Here is a 20826-nt window from a genome sequence, read left to right on the forward strand (position 1 = left end):
ATTCAGCCCCCACCTTCTCCTCACTCTGAAGCTGTCAAAGACAAAAAGTCTTCTCAATTCCATATAAACTGCAATAATTCGCCCTATTGAAAGATCGGTTTTATATACAATTTGTTCTCAGGGGGTCGTAATCTTATTTTTCTAATCTCAGTTTAGTAAAAACGCTCACTGTGAATAATGTACAGCACATAACTTACTAGTACAGAGCAGATATTGGGTAGTACTTCACACAATGGTACTTATTTTATCAACCTCTAATAGGTGGGAGTCTCTGCATGTTCAGCGTGAATCAGGACCCACAACCGTCTGGACCCAGCACATTGGCTCACTGAACCACCAAGAACACAAACCTGTATTCTTGAACAACTTGCAAATTCGAAATACCCACAATTTCTCTCAAGCTAAACTTTTAACCGATCACTAATTATTTTTTCGTTAACACTTTGTACATTAGGGGTGTCATCAAATCACAGGTGTTGCTCCTTCTCTAGCTACACCCCTCTCAATTTCCTTTTTGACAACGTAATCAAATGTTGGACCATGTAAACACCAGCTATGCGCTGTTCTTTTGGTGGGAGGCTCAAGAACCTTTGGGCTACTATATCATTATTATATGTATCGGGGTACTTGCGGTGGCACTCTAACTGATCTTTCTACTGGGGCCACTCTTGCTAGTTCCTCTGAAAGGACGGGATAAATACCAGCAACGACAGTATTTCTTTCTCTTTCAGTCTGTTCTCTTTTTACCCGCTCCCCTTCCTCCTGTAACTTCTTTTCTTTGGCTTTTTCAGACTCCTGTCTACTTCTCTCTGCTTTGTGGAACACTTACTCTGTTCTTCTATGTGACTCCTTGCGCCAAAACTCAATGGCATCCTTCTGAGCAGGTCTACATTTTCTCTTCCATAGCTCTTCCTCTACCTTCATGATGCATTCCGCATCCCATGTTCCCGTGATAGGCCATCTATACTTTGTCTCTAAATCCTTCGTGTAATCCACCCATAGTTCTAAAAACAAAACGGCATCTAAACCATGCTTACAGTACATGAAATGTCCAGGTGTGTCTCTAGGCGGAATGTTAACTGGTTCCTCTAGTACACCTTTTCTGGTACATATCTTACGCAGTTTCGAAAACAACGGCATGTTGGAATGTAACCGAAAACAAAAATCACAATGACTCAAAAAACAAAAATCACAATGAAACAAACTTACATAAAAACCTGACACATTCAAACCTAACTGAACCTGACTAAGACAATAACATTCATACAGTTAAATCGGTGCACCTGAATACTTAGATTACTTTAATTCTTTAATACTTGATGCATGCTCTTGAATCCTTGAAAACTTGAAAACATACCGGTCTCACAAGTGAGACACGTCTTTACCGTGTTCATTAAATGAACCCGTCTTTATGCAACCCCCATGAAAAACTCACCGGGAAGCAGAACTTGAAGGCCTCAGACATTTGACGCTGCGCAGGGAATGGCGTATCTTTGGTGGATCTCTAGAAACCTCGGACACAGCTCTCTCGCAGGGTGGGCTCTGGGTCGGGACGATCCGCAATCCTCACCGCCTCGTATGGATGCCTGGTCGCAGTCCGTCTCCTTCGTTGGCCTGAGGGAGTTGGCGGGAAAACCCGCGACGTGTACACTTGAAGTCCGTCACGGCTGTAGAAGGGGGCAAAACTGGACCTTCATCTCCGGCGCGTGGGGAAGGAGATTTGTCCCTGTTCGGGCGCCATTAATGTCGTAAATAAAGTATTACGCACTCAGAATTTCTATATGTATCAATATGATCATGCATAAAGCAAGAGGCTGAGTCTGTGGTATCAGGTTCAAAAGGGCTTTATTCAAATAACTCGAGTTATAGGGAGAATAGTTCCATCACCACAAGGGATCAGGACGGATCTGGGATTTCCCAATAATTCTCCTGAAATATTCTCAAACTTTATTCACAGAGTACAGTATATATACATTCAATATTAGACGTAAGCAGAAGCTTCAGGCAGAGCAAGAGAGAATGAGATAAGAGCATGTGGGTGTGTAAGTAGGCGTGAAGGTGGGCGTCCATGTGGGCGTCCACTTGATGATCATAGGTGAATGTCATAGAATGAATGAATGAATGAATGAATGAATGAAGAAGGTATTTAGTAGAGCGCACTGTGGCCAAGCGGCTTCCTGGCGCTAAAACCTGATCAAGACTCACATAAATCCATCCGAAGAATTAGGGAGAAAAAGCCTGAGAGAAAAGGAAGGTCTTTAAAGCTTTGCGAAAATGGGAATAAATGGGGATAGAGCGAATAGAGAGAGGAAGACTGTTCCAGAGCTGGGGGGCCAAAACCGAAAAGCGAGTGCCCCCGGTTCTGGATTTGCGGAAGCGAGGGATGTACAGGAGAGACAGAGAAGAAGAACGAAGGGTGCGACAAGGGGCATAGGAAGAGATGAGAGAGGTGATGAAAAGAGGAGCAGAACGGGAATGAGCCTGAAAGGCTAGACAGGCCAATTTAAAAAATGATCGGAAGTGGACGGGAAGCCAGTGAAGGGATTTGAGTACAGGAGTGATGTGAGAAGATTTGGGAAGGGAAAAGATGAGGCGGGCAGCTTGGTTTTGAATGGCCTGAAGTCGGCGAGATTGAGTGGCAGGGATGCCTACATACAGGCCATTTCCGTAGTCAATGCGGGAGATGACAAGAGCCAAGACTATAGTTTTGAGGGCATCGATAGAAAAGAACCGTGAGATCTTCCGGATGAGACGGAGGGACAAAAAACAAGAAGATACAACGGAGCTGATCTGACTATGCATCGAAAGGTCATGACTGACTTTGATGCCAAGGGTGCGGACAGAGGAAACGGGTGAGGGAGGGGAACCGAAAGAGAGGGGCCAATGTGCAGGGGACCAGGGATTAGAGGGGCCACCCGTGAGGACAAGTTCCGTCTTGTCAGGGTTGAGTTTCAGATGATTGGCGCTCATCCACTCAGAAATGAAAACTAAAGTGGAACAAAATTTGGGAAGGGAGTCAGGAGAGGAGGACAAGTCAAAGATGAGCTGAAGGTCATCGGCATAGTTATATACAGAGACCCCCTGCTCAAGAAGGGAAGTGATGAGGGGTTGGATGTAAAGATTGAAGAGTAGGGGGGAAAGAGAGGAGCCTTGGGGAACACCACAGGTAACCGGGCGGGAAGGGGCCGAAAAGCCAGAGAGATGGACCGCCTGGGACCTGTCCTGAAGAAAGGACGCAATCCAGGAGAAGGCCACACCCCGAATACCAGCTGATCTGACACGGTCGAGAAGGATGGAGTGGTGGGTGGATACCTGGAGGGGGTTGCGTGATCAGCTGGAACTTTACTGGAACTTTGCCTTACTTTTGCTCAACTTGAGCATGATGTGTAACTGACGTGGGGAAAGGCTGCTGTGCAATCGGGGAGTCTGGAAGTGAGGCCTTCAGTGTCAGGACGACCAGCACATCTTGTATTATCTGATATCTAAAGTCTGGGGCAGGGACTGATTTGTGACATAGGTTGCCCATCACCAAGAGCCAATGTGGCATCTATTTCTTCATTCACTGCGTAGGCCTTACATGGGGGCTATGGGCTTTTCACTGACGTGAGCTTTTCAATCACACGAAAAGAGACAGAAAGGCTAGGCTCTCTCCTTTGCAGACGGGTCGTGTTTATTCCTCCTTCACCAGGCAGGAATGTGGTTCAGTAGGAGTAAGCAGATAACCGTGCTCAATACTGTCTCGGCACCTCGGGCAGGGCCCCTTTGGCTGAGGCCCAAGTGTGCAAGGCCAAGGATACGCAGCTGCAGCTCTCAGAGCGTCTGAGGCCTGAAACCTCTTTTCGGTTCTGGCTGAGCCACAAACATGGGCTTTCATGAAACGACACGAGTACAGGAAAACATGATGCAAAACGTGTAGGCCTCAGTGCAGATTTGTCGTTTCTCTCATAGGAGACTGGATGATGGCAGGCCACGTTATAGCATAAGCATCATGATAGACAGGCCATGGAGGGGAAATGCATGGGTTACATGCATGTGTACATGAAGCGTTGGGGGGGGGGGGCACATAGGGGACACATAGGTCTCACAATTTTTATTTCCTTATTTTCACTCGCACTCAAGGGGTACCTCTGACACGGTTTCTCCTCCATGCCACTATCTCTCATTCCATTAAACGGTCTGGGCTCCTGAAGGGACTGAACCTCCTATCCATGAGCTAGTCCATGCAATGCATCTAATGGGAGAGGGACGTCACCTTACTCGTTGGTTATATAGGGGCATTAGGGCACACTCGGGAATACAACTGACCCCTCTCGGGACTAAATGGATTATAGAGTTGGGCAAGCAATTAACAGACAAAGAATGGGCATCCATACTAGAATTCCCTAAGAAAGTGTCTAGAAACGCTAATTTTAAATATATACAATACATGATTTTGCATAGGGCATATCTCACACCACACCGCCTTAATAATATCTACCTGAATGCACAACTCTTGTCCTAGATGTCAGGAGGCTGATTCTGACCTATTCCATATGTTATGGGATTGCCCGCGGTTACGGGGATTCTGGCACACAATACGCTACAAGGTGCAAGAAATCACTGACACGAATGTCTAGGTGACAGAGGACAGTTGTCTATTGGGTCTACACAAGTGTCCACAGAGGCAGAAAGTCCATTACAGATTTGCAGACATGACTATTCTACTGGCAAAACGTGCCATTACCATGCGATGGAAATCCGTTTCTCCTTCTACACCACTTCCCTGGCATGCAAAAATGATCCGTTGGGTGTCAGGATCTGACCGAGTAGTGCGCCTACGTCATTTAGACTGAAGGTGGCAGCAGAACTACAAATCCCAGGAGGCTATCGTCCTGGGAGGGTTCGGAACTAATAAACCACGTACAACGCGAGGAGCGTTGTACGTGATTCTGGTTATTGGAGGAAATCTGGATGCAGAGCGGCTGCTCTGCACATTGTTGATTGTACCAAGACTTTCCACGGAGCGACCAAACCCTTCTGGTACTGTGACCGAGACCCTCAGGTGGGGATCCCTCGGAGTTTGCCTTGTTCCTACTTGGACGGGCGGGGCCGTCAGGATACCGTGTTTCCCTGTTCCGCGGCTGCGGCGGGGACAAGGCTGTCAGCATCGCGTGAGGCTCCGGCGGTGTTCGTAGAAAGACAGCCCCAGCTGTTCCAAACTCTGACTTCCGTCTGCGTTAGCGACTGAAAGGACCGGCCGCTACTGATCGGGTCTCCGTGGGCTTACGCTCTCTCCAGGTAAGCCACGGAGGAATTATCGGCTGCTTTTGCTTTTTTGATTGCCGAAGATACGGCCTGCCCGGGAGCAACGTGGTGGAGAGTGCCGGGAACATTATAGAAGGTACCGCCTTTTTGTTACCGAACGATTTTGGGACTATTGTGAAACGAGCATTAGCCTGCATTTCCTGAGCAGGTCCAATTGTTATGCCAGTCTGGAGGCCCTGAAAGGAAGGGTGTTCTGGGCGCTCGTAGTCCTTAGACTGTATGGACTCCCCATCAGGGGGTTAGGTTCCACAACAGCTTCTTGGAGATGGCCTTTCTTTTCTCTGATTTACGAGGGTGTGTGGTGTAGGGTATGTATGCGGACCATATGTTCTTTTATGACTAGTCGCTAGTACTAACTGATTGTGTTTGGTCTTTTAGATGTTTTGTACATCGTTCCTAGCGGTGAGAGAGGAATCTTACTAGACAGAGGAAGTACAGTAGACAGTGAAGAACTTGACAGATACGGGAGAGGGAATAGCGAGAATATATGAGTGTAGTCAGACTTGTCTTGAATGCTAATCATATGTTCTTTTGTTACAGGTCTCCCTTTTCCCACGCTGCACCTACCCTAACCCTTTCCCTCACTTGATCGCCTCAACGCTCTGGATATATTCTAGTCAGAGTTTGGGGATGTCAGGAGGTGGACCCCTTTGAGCATCGCCCAGATCCTGAGGAGGACTCGTAATCGTGTCATTGGGGGCACCGCAGGAAGTGCGACTATTAGACAAGAAGAATTTCATTGTCTACGTAAAATACCCATCTCTATGGAATGGGATCAGAAGTTGAAAGCCCTGAAAGCTATAAACCCATTGTCCACTCCAGCGTCTCAGGGAGCACCCACACCTCCCACATCCATACTAGCTAACTCGACCGAACCCTTATAATGCCATATCTTTCCCAATCTCTTAATACCTAGGCGCATATAAATGTATATTATTAGTACAACTGTATGGTTTTTAAGCGAGAGAATATAACCGGTCAGGATTGTGATTACATAGGAAGCCAGAGAACCGGGGGGAGGGGGTATTTTTCAGTTTAAGGAATAGTAGTCTATAGTTCGTTGCATAAGCACGAGTTTCTATAATATGTGGCTGTTTATCCACAAATGTAATCCTAATTTACTATACTTACTACACTGTTGTACTGTACAACGTTATAATGCAGTTTTGCTCATATAAACGCTTACAACTTGGTTGTATTATCCTATCACAAGATCTCCGGTTCCACAGTATGTTTTTATTCACAGCAGTGTATCTCATATGCTATAAGAAATGAATAAACTCAATAAAATCGTATAAAAAAAATAAAAAAAAGGGGCCGATTAAGAGTCTGGCAATTCTCGGACCGCCAGACTCGTGTTGGGGTGGCGGTGGTGGTCTTGCCACCACCACATTAAAACCCTAGTGGTGGTGCCGCCTTGGGACTGCTGACACCACCAGGGAACCACAATTCCGAGGCAGTGGCGTGGTGGCCCAGATGCATCTATATGCTTGGTGGGATCGCCGTGGTCCCGCCAAGCATATTAGAAGTTTCCTCTCTGCCAGGGTTTTCATGGCGGTTCCGTTTCAATGAAACACCTTGATGGAGAGGAAACCAAGGGGGCCCTAAAGGCCCCCTTGTGCATCTTGCCCTGTGGATGCACACAGAGGGGCACAGAAGGTCCAGCACAGCGTGGACTTCTCAGTCCATGCCGTGCTGGAACTGTTTTTGACGTTCCCATGGCGGTGCCTATTTTATAGGCACCGCCATGGGCACACCAAAGGAATCGTCCACTAATGACTAAAAAAGTCATTATACGGCGGGCGGTCCTCATGCGGGTTTGTAGGTGCGGCAGCAGAGCGGTCCCGCCGCAGCACCATCAAACCCGTAATTGGCCCCCAAGAGGCACTGAATGGGTGCTTTGGCTCATACTGTCTAGTAATCTCCCCAATATCATTTGAATCTCTAAACTAAAAGTGGTTTATTGCTTTAAGCCCTTTAATGACCTTTCACATCCATATTTGCTTAAATAACGTGTTGTTTCAATGTTCATGTCTTTTTCTGTGGATGCCACCCTCACATGCATGGTGTGTGTGTATGTGCACACGCATCCCCCTCTGTCAGGCAATGTCATTATAAGACCCAGAGAACACAGATCCTCAAATGCAAATCTGCTGAGGCCTCTTCCCTTTAGACTAAAAAGCCTGGAACTAACTGCCAACCTACCTCCGTTTCATTGATGCAGAAGAAACATTAAAAACATATATAAAGACCTTGCTCTTCCTTGCCTCAGATGCACTCGGCCACGCCCTTATTTAAAATGATCCATCTAGGTTTACGTTGGGGTTCACAGTGTCCCATAGCATAGCGCCAATTACCAGTGACAGTGCTCTTTAGAAATGCAACATTCATTCAAAGCAAATTGCATAAAAATGTCACCGTTTTCAAATAAAATATATACATAACGTAATACAAAACAGTGTAGGGGGTTATAGCCTTTTTAGAGCGAGCTGCAAAATCGAGCTGTAAAATCTCTCAGCTGAATTACCCATTACACTCTGCATTATGGTCCGATTTAGAAGGTAACAAACCAACGGGGACATTTTGAATTTTCCCAGTTTTAGTTACTCTTGCTGTTGGCCTGAGTATTGGCTAATGGGACAGTTTGGGCAGTGTCCTTCCTGCGGAGCTAAACATGAGAGCCACCGACTGAACTCAACATTGGCTTACTAGGACACAAACCTAAGACAGTCTCTCCGCCCCTCACTCCCAGTGAATTTGGAGCTTTAACTTTCATAGAAACTGGGCTGTTGGTTGGTTCAGCTAAATTTGCTCTAAATTAAATTCTTCAACTTAATTATGGCCCCGCGATGGAAACCATGACGGACAGGATAGAGCGATGGCTGAAATTACCTCCGACAATGGCGGGGAGAGTCGCCCTAATTAAAATGGTGGTTGTACTGCAATTTTTATATTTATTTCAAAATATTCCGATAACCTTAAGACTTTTTTCGCCACTCCTCGACTCTTCGAACACCTTAATACGGGTGGTATGGGGGGGGGGGGGGGGGGGGAGGACAGGTCAGGGTCAGCTGGAAAGTTAGGACACAACCTTATGAAAGAGGTGGGTTTGGTATTCCCAATTTCCGAATTCACTATTTGGTTGCCCAATGCAGTTTCTCTAGACACTGGTTCCAAGCCGACTCTCGTACACCTTATGTTCGCCCAGAAGCTGACCTTTCTTACCCTACTCCATGGTCTGCTCTGCTGCCAGTGGGTCTAGCTAGGGACCTACAAGATCTTCAAACGCTGTCAACGACTGGCTGGGCCTTGAAGCAATTGTCCCGGACAACCGGGATGCAGCTTCTTTATTCTTCCTCGCTCCCACTATCTGGGAACCTCCTGGTCAGTATTACCTGGGAGAGAGCGGTTCAGCGCACTTTGTCTAAATATTATTTGGCTACATTTGGCGATCTGTTCCCGGATGGCCACATATACAGATATTCGCTTTAGAGATGCCACCTTCATGGATCAATTCACGCTTTGCAGATTGCAAAGAGCCCTTAGATCACGGTCACCTCGTTATCCTATAGAGCCCCCGGACTTCCCAGCACTGACGTTTCTTATTAAGGACACTGAAGGGGGGCACTTAATGTCCAAAATGTACAAATCCACAATTGCACTACTCCCACCCAGGGACGACAAGACACGTTCGGCGTGGGAAACAGACTTAGGACCACCTAAAACCGACAGAATCTGGGGTTACTGCTACGAACAAACGCGCAAAGTCTCCTTCAATCACAAACATAAAATATTGCATTTTAAGTACATTAGACGGGCATATATTACACCAGTCAGAGTGCACCACATGGACCCGGCACGCACACACACCTGCCCTAAGTGCAACTCCCAGATGGCTCATTTTGCACACATGACTTGGACATGTGGGGGGGATAGCTAAATTCTGGATAGAGGTGTTTAACGATTTATCTCAAATGGTAGAAATCCCCGTCCCACCCTCACCATTAATGGCTTTATTGGGATATGTAAAGACCCTCCCAAGATCTGTATGCCTCTCCTGTGCACTAGCGCTGCTGCTGCCGGCAAAAAGAGAAGTAGCGTTGAAATGGGGAAGCCAGTACTTGCCAAAGGTGAAGGATTGGTTAGCATGTCATATTGTAATACGAACAGTGAGGTGTATGCACAGCTGCGACCCCCGAGGTCACGGCCTTTAGACATATGGCAACCATACAAATACTTACTGGCACTAACCTCTGTGGGCTTGCAGACAGATCTGGACCTACCAGAGGGAAGCCCCTAGAGGAGATGTGAAGGGACTAGTCGAGGTGCAGGGAAGGTTGGGCCAGACATCAGATGTGGTTTCTCTAAAAACTGCATAATGCATCAATTGTAATGTATGTATGTGAATCGACTAACACTACCATGCTGGTTTCCTTTTGTGGTCTGTTTCCCAGAGTCAGAGGGGCACTCAGATGAGAAACCTGAAAACAGCGCACACTGCAAGAGGCAGCCTGATCTAGCCAGGCAGCGGGGAACAAGCAGAGTCCTAAAGTGTGCCCAGCTCCTGCTTGTAAACAAGATAGATGTGCTCCTCTGAGGAGCCCGGCTGCACCGTGAGGGAAGGAATAACGGGGCATATTTACAAGGAAATGTCGGGGTGCGAAGCTGCACCAAATTTGGCAGCACCGCGCTCTGATATTTCCAAACGCAGGGATGCATTGTATTTACAACAACACAGTGCACCCCTGTGTTTTCCCTAGTGCAGGCGCTAAAATTAGCTGCACCAACGCAAGCACCCTTGCACCATAGTGCAAGGGTGCATGTGTTGCAGGGAATGATTGTTTATGTGCAGGAAGGTGTCCCTTCCTGCACATGATGAATGAATAATGGTGATTTGTTACTTGTACGTGTGCTGCAGAATGCAGCACACATAGAAGTAGCAAACTGTCCTTAATTAATGATTGTTTATGTGCAGGAAGGTGTCCCTTCCTGCACATGATGAATGAATAATGGTGATGTGCTCCTTGTATGTGTGCTGCAGAATGCAGCACACATAGAAGTAGCAAATTGTCCTTAATTAATGATTGTTTATGTGCAGGAAAGGACACCTTCCTGCACATAAACAATCCTTATGACATTTTGCTCTTTCGCTCATAGAAAAAAGCATAAACAAGGAGAAACAAAAGTATTTCTCCTCGTTTCGCCATTCTAACGCCTGCTTTTGCATGCCGTTAATTTGACACATCCTTGTAAATCTGGGGCAGTGTCAAAAAGCAACGGGTGTTGCGATGGATCACCCACAGCAACACCCATTGCACGCCCCTTTCACGCAAAGTGATGCGTGTAAAAGGCCATACTTACAAGGCAGCGTTAAGCCATGAAAAGTGGCTTACCGCTGCTTTGTAAATATGGAGAAGGGCATAGCGGCACCAGAACATCGCTAAAAGTGACATTCTGGTGGCGCTATTCCCGGAAATGATTCTGGAGATGCCCACCCTCGTGTCCTGACAACGGTAATTACTTGAAGGGTGTGCGGATGGGTGGGAGCTGAGAGGCAGCAGGAGTGAGGAGGCAGCTAACCAAGGAGAGGAAGGGAGAGGTGTCCAGGAGGACTGCGCCTTCGATGAAGAGCCTGCACAGCAGGGCCGTAATATAGGGTCCCACATCCCCTACACTTGAGGCTGAACAGGATATACCCGAGTAGGTCAGCGGCATGCCCGAAATGTAAGAGTCAAGATACTGACAAGGTACTGTGATAGCTGCGCTCGCGCTGCTGCGATAGCGGTGACATTTTAAAATCAAATTCCCCTGTTTTTGTATTTAGGTTCATGTTTATTTCTTAGCCTTGTTTTTAAATCTGGGATTAGGTAGGGTGCTCCCTCCCTCTTACCGCACTTAAATTGTTGGTTGCACCGCCGCTTTGGTGGGTCCGGGTCACGGGTGGTCTACAGCCCTGGGTGGCCGCCATCTTTGGTTGGGTTCGTCGCTACTCTCCCGACGGGCGCCATTACGAGTGTTCCTGCGATAGGGCAGCCTCGCGGGACCTCTATTTAAGTCGCTCCTCCCGCGCAGCGGGATCGCGCAGTGTGACGCCGTCGCTTAGCCGGAGTCGTGCCAGAGTCCTGCCCGTCTGCGCTCGTCCGCGTCGAGGGCGCACGGGGTGCCGAGGTCTCATACAGTTTCTTTGCTCATTTTGGCTTGGGGATGATAACGTATTCTATTGACACTCTGCGGTCAATTGCGTCGTTCATTCCTAGCTGTGATCAGACACCTATTCATCCGCTAAGCGGTCCTTATCGCTGCGCGTGTCAGAGATGGGCACTTGGCCCCCCGGCATCTATCGTTAAGAGGTCTCCTCTCTTTACTCCCCGTGATGATGCTACGACACCTGGACTTCGCATATTTAGCTTGAATGCGAGATCTTTGGTTCAGCATCATCTTGCCGTGTATGATCTTTTACAGGAGGAGTCTCCAGATGTTTTTGCGATCACGGAAACGTGGCTGCGGGAACAGAACGTAGCTATTATCAATTTGGCTTTCCCCCCCTGAGTACTCTGTTTTTACTCTAAATCGCTCCTCTAGAGGTGGGGGCATTGCCCTTGCAGTTAGATCTAGTCTTCCATGTAGTTGGAAGGCACTGAATATTGCGGGATGTGAAAGTGCTTCCTTTAAGATTTTGATCAGCCCCCAGTTCTCGATTTCGGGAATGGTGGTCTATCGACCACCAGGCAGCGATGTGGCTTTTAGGGAAGTCTTCCCGGATGCGGTCAGCTCGTTGGCACTTGGCTGTGCCAACTTTTCTATCTTGGGAGACCTTAATCTCCATTTTGACAACAAGAGCGTGCCGGCTGTTCATAACATTCTAGCTGACCTTGAGGCCCTTCAACTATCCCAAAAGGTAGTACTGCCTACCCATGTAGGAGGGCACACGCTGGACCCCTTTTTTTCGAACCTTATGGAAGCAACAGTTTCCTCTATAACTCCTCTGGGGTGGACTGACCATTTTTTGGTGGCCATTTGGGCTCCTCTACCGGAGACTCTTGTTAGTCCTCCGTCCAAACCAGTTTTTAGAAGACACTGGAATAAACTTAGATTAGAGGACCTCCACAATGTCTTGGCCGCTGATCCGTTGGGATCCTTGGACAATGCTGAATTGGGCTATGATCAGTTTTGTCAGTGGATCACCAGGGCGCTTGATTCATTAATACCTATCATGGCAAGTAAATCTCGCTCTCGCGATTCTAGTCCCTGGTACGATAGTGCCCTTCGTGTGTTGAAGGGCACTTGTAGACGGGCGGAGAGAGAGTGGAGGAAGGATTATGACAAGACTAGGAAAGTGGTATACTTGGCCTCCGTGAAGGCCTACCATCGTGCTATATGTAGAGCGCGTGCGGCCTTCTACGCGGAGGAATTCCGCACTAGCTTTAATCCATCTAAAGTGATTTTTAAGGCCCTCAAGGACTTGCTGTCCAAAAGACCTTCCTCTCCGGCATTGGCCTCTATTTCGCATTGCGAAGCTCTGGAATCCTTCTTTTTGGAGAAAGTGCAAGGTATTTATCGGGCCTTTCCCCTCGTGGGGCTACCTCCGGGGACGTTGGAGATTACTCCTGGCCTCCCTATCATGGAGTCCCTTCCTCTGCTTTCATCTGAGGAATTTGATAGGGTATCTCACGATATCAAGTCTGGGTCTCCTTTAGATCCATTAAGACCAGTCCTCTTTAGAGAGCAGTCTTTTGTGGGACGCCCCATAGTGCGTTCCCTTATTAACATCTTGCTGGCGACGGGTACGGTTCCAGCAAAATGGAAGCGGGCGGTGGTCTCCCCGATCCTGAAAAAGCCCTCTTTGGACCCTTCCAAACCGGAGAACTACCGGCCTATTTCCCTGCTCCCTTGGCCGGCGAAAGTTATGGAAGCCCATGTCAACCAGGTGCTCTCGGACCATCTCACTCGAGCTAACATCCTGGATGATACTCAGACTGGGTTCCGTGCTGGGCACAGTACGGAGACAGCTCTCCTCTCTATGGTCGAACATCTGCGTTGGGTGCTTGATGCGGGACAGACGGCGGCGCTAGTATTATTAGATCTGAGCGCCGCCTTCGATACTGTCTCACATAGCATCCTCCTGCGTCGCCTGGAGGAGATAGGCATCAGTGGTCTTGCCCTACAGTGGTTCCGCTCCTTCCTTGACGACCGTTCCTTTTGCGTCGCAATTCCACCCCATCAGTCCAAATTCCATCCTCTGGGCCTGGGGGTGCCGCAGGGATCCTCGCTGAGTCCCACGCTCTTCAATCTTTATGTGAGGCCGCTCGCTGATGTCATCAAGCAGTGGGGTATGACCATGGTCTCCTATGCAGATGACACTCAGCTAGCGGTTACTATCAGCGGGGATGCCGAGCTTGAGGCCCCCAGGTTCCAGAGTGGACTGAGGGCGGTGGCGAGCTGGATGACTGCAAACTGTCTCCAGCTCAACGCCAAGAAGACCGAGGTTATGGTCGTCGGAAGGGGGTCGGAGCTCTGGGGGGAGAGATGGTGGCCTCCGGAACTTGGGCCTGCTCCTACTCCGGTTACAGAGCTGAAAAATCTGGGAGTGTGGCTTGAGCCCACGCTCAGCTTTGTGGGACATTCGAAGAAAACTGCGGCCTGCTGTTTTGGGGTGCTCCGCGGATTACGACCCGTCCTGAAGTTTTTTGATCCCCCTACCAGGCAGCTGGTGGTGCAAGCAACTATAATATCTCGCTTGGACTATGCCAGCTCTCTCCTGGTAGGAGCGAACCAGGCTAACATTAGCCGACTCCAACGGGTCCAAAATGCAGCAGCTAGAGCTATAGTCGGCTTGCCCAGGTCTTGCTCTGTTTCCAGTACTCTCAGATCCCTGCACTGGCTACCGATTAAAACTAGAATTAATTTCAAAGTTTTATGTGTGGCCTTTAAGATTCTGAAGGGCCTAGCGCCTCGGATTCTTTCTAACCTTCTGTCTTTTTACGTTCCCACCCGCTCCCTGAGATCATTGGGCCAAGCGTTTGCGGTGGTTCCTAGGTTTAAGCTTAGTCGAGCGGGAGGTCGGTCCTTTAGGGTAAAAGCAGCATTGCTGTGGAACTCTCTCCCGTTGGAGATACGCCTGATGGAGGATCTCCTCCCGTTTCGCAAAGCCATAAAAACCTTTTTATTTTAACTTTCCCTATAGATGTTATGTTCTACTGCTTTTACTGTTGTGTTAGGTATTGCTACGTCTACCTTGTCATGCGCCAGGACGCCCCTTAGCTGGGGCAGCTGTGCGCAATATAAATACTCCTAACATAACATAACATAACATACCTCAATGGGATATTTGGAGTCAGTAGTGACCAGATTACGGCTTGCGTCGGCCACTGGTATAGAGACCTCTAACAAACACTGGCTTCTAGAAATAACCCCTAAACCCAAGAAGAAAAAATGCAATATAGGTTTGCGGTGTTGGGGTTGCTCCTGGCCAAATGGAGGCTTGCAAGACATTGGTAGTCCCTCAAGCGACTCCCAATTCAAGCCTGGGAGAGGGATTTGTTGGAGTGGTGAAGAATAAAGGAAGAATGTTACAGCGCAACACAATTCGAAGTATGGAACAATGTGATCAACGCACTAACTCAACATCTGCAGAATGACACGTCATCACCGGTGATCAGGGGAACTCCCTGCAGAGGGAGAAAGTGACTCTGGTCCTGAAGATAACTGACAGATCTGGAGATGCGGCGAAGATGGCAGACCCAGAGCAGGCCGAGGATGGCATTTTTGGTGGGATGATGGGAGGTTTCATTGAATGAACTGTGATCGATGCAGATGTTCATGCATACATGAGGGACATGGGGGGAGCATAGGAGCTAATCGCAATGATCAGATCAGGATTCCATATTTGTTGTATGTTTGCAATCGAACGCCAGTCCATGCACATGTTCATGAAAAAGGCAAATGATGTATAAAGAAGTTTTTAAAAAGTTAGAATGAGCCCGTGTGGGATGAGGAGCACAACGAGGAAGCTCTTGAACGGGACGTTTGCCACCATCGGGGGTGGAATGCGTGATTCTCTTTTTGCCAGCTTGGCTTTTTCTGACAGAGGACACGTTTGCTCATTGATACGTGTACGTAGGGTGACCAACCGTCTGTAAATTTCACGGACAGTCCGTAATTTCGACCGTCTGTCCGTGAAGGATTCTTTAACGGACGCCATTTGTCCGTAATTTTAACCGGGCAGCGGTCGCACCACCCTAAAGCCGGCACAGCTTCCACCCACCTCCCTTCTTGACTCCGATGCTGCTCAGGTCGGGTGTAACAGACTCCGAAGCAGTACCAAAGCTCAGATACCCGGCAGCATTGGAGAGGCACAGCGGGATGGCAACCCTCACACCTTCCGCCCTTGATCAGCTGTTAAGAGGTGCGTGAAGGTGACTGAGAGGGAGGGGCAGCAGCTTCAGGCGCAGGGGCATCTATTCAGATGCAAACAGCCCTGAATGCGTCATGTCTCTGCAATTTAGAGGGACCTCACACATTCCCTTTCTGCCCAGGACCCCAAACATCCTAGCACCGGCCCTGATTACACCGAGGCAGCACGGGGTTCTCTTCACAGAGCTTAATTTCGGTCAATAAATTGTAAGCAAACCTCGGTTCTTCAAACATGCAGTCTATAATGTTATAAAACAAAGAAATGGCACAATCGCACCCACACTGATTAACAAAGTATGGAGGACAATCAGTTAAATCAGTTCTCTTGGAGTATCTCCTTTAAGTACTGTACATCACAGTGGGGGAGGGCAAAACTAACATTTTGGAAAGAGAGCCTGTCTTCTCGCTTGTCCAGGAGGGGGTGAGGAGCCCTACCCCACCCTGGAAGAGACCAAGATGATACTAGAACACTGCATGCCCACCCCTGTGCCCACACTGGTGGATCCTGTTCCCCCTCCTGTGATGGCTCCTGCCCCCCCCCCCCCCGATGTGGTGGCTCCTGTCACCCCGCATGTGATGGCTCCTGCCCCCCCCCCCCCCCCCTCCCCGTGATGGCTCCTGACCCCCCTCTGTGGTGGATCCTGTCCCAGTCCTGGAATGGCTCCTGCAGCGAGGGTGAAGTTCTTGATGGGCCTCTTCTCAAAAAGGCTCAGTTCAAAATTAATATGAAAAGGAGGGAGAGTGAGTAAGTGAAGGGATGGGTGGATGCCTGGAGGAATTAGTGAAAGGGTGAATGGATGAATGAAAGATTGAATAGATGGATAATGAGAGAATATGGATGGATTGATGAGTGAGTGGAAGGATGGATGAGAGAAAATGTAAATAGCTGGATGTATGGGTCGGTAGCTGGATGGGTAAAAGGGTGGATGGATGAGTGAAAGGATGGATGAGTGAAAAGGTGGATGATGATGAGTGAGTGGGTGGATGGATGAGTGAAATGATGGATGGATTGATAAGTGCAAGGGTGAATGGATGGACGGATGAATGAAAGGGTGGATGTAAGGATGGATGAGTGAGTGAAAGGGAGGGTAGGTGGACAAAAGGATGAATAGATGAGTGAAGGAGTGAAAGGATAAATGGATGAGAGAAAGGATGGATGAGTGATAGGGTCAATGGATGGATTCATGAGTGGATGAGTAGATGGGTGGGTGGATGGATGGAAGGAAGGATGGCTAAGTGAAAGGGTCGATGGAGAGAGAAAGGGAGGATGGATGGATGACTGAAAGGGTGGAAGGATGAGTGACTGGGTGGATGGATGAGTAAATGAAAGGATGGCTGGATGGGTGAAAGGCTGGATGGATGAGTGAATGGATGGATGGGTAGAAGAGTGGATGGATGAGTGTACAGATGGATAGGGTGAAAGGGTGGATGGATGGATAATGGATGGATGAGTGAAAGGATGGATGAAGGGATGGATGAGTGAAATGATAGATGGAAGGATACCTGATGGATAGGTTTGCAAATGGTTGAATATGTTTGGATATGGCCGGGTTACTTATATACTATTGCGCGACCTCCTCTGATGTGTCTGTAAAACTTACCTATTGTCCTGAAATTTTGTGCTGAATTTTGACCTCCTGTCCTGAATTTGTGTCCTGAATTTTTACCCTTTGTCCTGAATTTTTACACTCACAGTCCTGAATTTGCACCAATGCCGGTTGGTCACCCTACGTGTACGTCGGAGTCTGTGCAGCCACGTTTTGAGCCTCCGACACCTGCCGAGGAGGCCCTTCTCTGTTCCGCTGCTGGCCGATTCCACCCAATCCCCGCTATTTTTTCCACCCCGTCCCCGCTATTTTTTCCACCCCGTCCCCACGCCCACTCCCGGCCTTCTCCGTGACGGTTGTAAATGAAGGTGAACTCCGCACCGCTTCCTTCCTGTGCTTATTTGTGTCTGGGTTGTCTGCCTTCGTTTGCGGCCTGAAAATAGATAGCTCGGGCCGCGATCGAAGCAAATTATAAAGGGGACGTTTACATCTGCACGTAAACAGAGAATGTGACAAACTCCTGCAGACAAACGCATGCGTGGTGAGAGTCTGGCCCACGGGAGCGCGCGCACACACACGTGCAAAACTAATACCGAAAAACGGAGAATGCGAGGGGTGATGGTCTATATAACCTCGTACCGAATATCCCCTCATCCATCCATTCATCCAGCCAAAGAGGGGCGGGGCTCTGCCGCCCCGCAACCAGGCATGCGATGCCCAATGGACTAAAACGGTTCTGCTTCCCCCACGCATGTCTTAGTCCACTCCAGGCTCCTGCACACACAGCTCTTCAGCTGGTGCATTTACTGCTATTGTTTCGCCGGGAGTACTCCCATCTTTGATAAGGGCTGATAGACCGGTCTTGGGGATACGAGTTTGAATGGGATCTTCCACTCCATAGTTCCTGGAAGTAGAGGGTTTTAAGACCTGGGACTCTGTCTCATCAGGGGCGAACGTTAATATTTCGTTCTGGAGGGGAGTGAGCCCTATCCTATATAATAAGTAGTAATCTTTTTTTGTACTTTCGCTAGCCAGTTTCTTCCCGTTGCACCGCATAGATTCCGCCTCCTCAATTAAATTGTTAATCGCGGCTCAGGTGCAGTTCTCTGCTGCTGTTTTCTTTGGATGTCCGATCTTTGGTATTTTATTCTTCCCTGCGTCTGTCTGTAGCCTTTCTCTTGCCCATTTGCGGGAAGGGATAAAGGGTATTCTTTGTTGGTTAATTTTAATGCACTCTAGATTAATTCAACTTTTATTCAAGATTTGGTATAATATGCAAACCTAAAGAGAGGACAGCTCCAAAACGGTAAAAAAAAATAAAAAAGAAGAAATATATTATCCCAAAAGTGGAGGAGTGAAAACGGGCGGTTCGGGCAGTCACTTTTACAAGACGAGTTTTACCTCCAATGGTACAAATACATCGGTTTTTTAGATTGAGTCCCAACTCCTTCCAATTGTGCAAGGGCTCGTGATACACAGGGTTTTAAGTAAGTTCCAGTATCAAGATGTCCACCTACTTATGTCCATGGGAGCCACGGTCAGTGCAGTTCAAAACAAAGCCAAGGGGGGTGACCCCTGCCCTGCCTCTTCCTGTCCCGCACCGCGGGGGCAGCGCTTTATGCATGATGGACACGCCTCCCTCATCGTCAGCGGCAGCGTCAGGTGCACCCTGGGACAGGAAGTCTTACCAGGGTGGATGGAGAAGGTGAATCAGCCCCCCGCAGGAGCAAATAACACCAGAGCGTCAACTTGTTAAGATAAAAATGGGAACGTAGCTGGTATGTGAATAGCAACTTATGGACAATCCTCAATATGCCTTTTTTTTTATTAAAAAAATTCTATCACAATTCTGTTAGCTTTAATAATAATTTAGGAATTATGTTTATTGTTTGGAAATCATTTTGATGCAATATATGCGGAACACTGGAATTATACAGCAGGAAAGCCAAATTACGCGCTAGTGTTGAGTAAAGTATACAAGAAAAGGCAAATTATGCAGTGTAATGCGCCACATTTTGTTAATTTGTTATTTTTACACTTATTAGCACTGTCTCAGTATTGGTTGCACCTCAATAGTACCAATTTAGCACCCAAATACTGAAATAAGAAACAGAAAGGTGATCAGTCACCCTTTGCAAAGGGCCTTCCACTGTGTTTTAGGAACTTTTGAACTCTTTGAGCTAAAAACTATTTTATTACTTTTAAGATCCGCAGATTTACAGCAGATGATGGATTATGTGGCAAATGCAGCAAATTTAAAACTATGCAAAAAATGCCCCAGCCGCACAATCGCATAATTTGCCCAGGATATATGCTTGTATTAACTGTTTAAACCTTGAATTTCAAACAGGAACAACTAGGAGCTTTTTGTTGAGTTGCAAGGGTCTTTCCCAGCCTTAATTTAAAACTATCCACCATGTAGATAAGTGCCTGGCCAGGTGGAAGATAGAGCATGCATGTAAGATGGGCAGAACCAGTGGGAAATGTAAAAGGTAGGGCAGAGCCGACAGTCAAAGATGAGGGCTCGGAGGAGAGCGGTGAACCCATCCTGCTCACAGCACTGGCAGCAAAGATGAGGGCTCGCAGGAGAGCGGTGAACCCATCCTGCTCACAGCACTGGCAGCAAAGATGAGGGCTCGCAGGAGAGCGGTGAACCCATCCTGCTCACAGCACTGGCAGCAAAGATGAGGGCTCGCAGGAGAGCGGTGAACCCATCCTGCTCACAGCACTGGCAGCAAAGATGAGGGCTCGGGGGAGAGCGGTGAACCCATCCTGCTCACAGCACTGGCAGCAAAGATGAGGGCTCGGGGGAGAGCGGTGAACCCATCCTGCTCACAGCACTGGCAGCAAAGATGAGGGCTCGCAGGAGAGCGGTGAACCCATCCTGCTCACAGCACTGGCAGCAAAGATGAGGGCTCGCAGGAGAGCGGTGGACCCATCCTGCTCACAGCACTGGCAGCAAAGATGAGGGCTCGCAGGAGAGCGGTGGACCCATCCTGCTCACAGCACTGGCAGCAAAGATGAGGGCTTGGGGGAGGAGCGGTGAACCCATCCTGCTCACAGCACTGGCAGCAAAGATGAGGGCTCGCGGGAGAGCGGTGGACCCATCCTGCTCACAGCACTGGCAGCAAAGATGAGGGCTCGCAGGAGAGCGGTGAACCCATCCTGCTCACAGCACTGGCAGCAAAGATGAGGGCTCGGAGGAGAGCGGTGAACCCATCCTGCTCACAGCACTGGCAGCAAAGATGAGGGCTCGGGGGAGAGCGGTGAACCCATCCTGCTCACAGCACTGGCAGCAAAGATGAGGGCTCGGGGGAGAGCGGTGAACCTATCCTGCTCACAGCACTGGCAGCAAAGATGAGGGCTCGGGGGAGAGCGGTGAACCCATCCTGCTCACAGCACTGGCAGCAAAGATGAGGGCTCGCAGGAGAGCGGTGAACCCATCCTGCTCACAGCAATGGCAGCAAAGATGAGGGCTCGGGGGAGAGCGGTGAACCCATCCTGCTCACAGCACTGGCAGCAAAGATGAGGGCTTGCAGGAGAGCGGTGAACCCATCCTGCT

At 48.6% G+C, this 20826-nt stretch overlaps 1 protein-coding gene across 3 annotated transcripts in view; it reads right to left on the reverse strand.

Annotated features, from left to right (window-relative positions):
* The window catches only part of LOC146869376 (G protein-coupled receptor 4-like), a 98554-nt gene that overhangs the window by 21963 nt on the left and 55765 nt on the right, over positions 1-20826 (reverse strand). The window contains exon 1 of one of the 3 annotated variants that reach the window (XM_085653793.1): positions 18782-18856. The exons of 1 other annotated variant lie outside the window; for it this stretch is intronic. The gene's annotated coding sequence lies outside the window, so the exon portion shown is untranslated. Of the gene's footprint in view, positions 1-18665; positions 18857-20826 lie in introns of those variants that run through there. One more of the 3 variants, XM_085653800.1, reaches the window with a different exon arrangement.

Source organism: Triturus cristatus, chromosome 1_1, assembly GCF_964204655.1.
Source record: "Triturus cristatus chromosome 1_1, aTriCri1.1, whole genome shotgun sequence".
Taxonomy (NCBI): domain Eukaryota; kingdom Metazoa; phylum Chordata; class Amphibia; order Caudata; family Salamandridae; genus Triturus; species Triturus cristatus.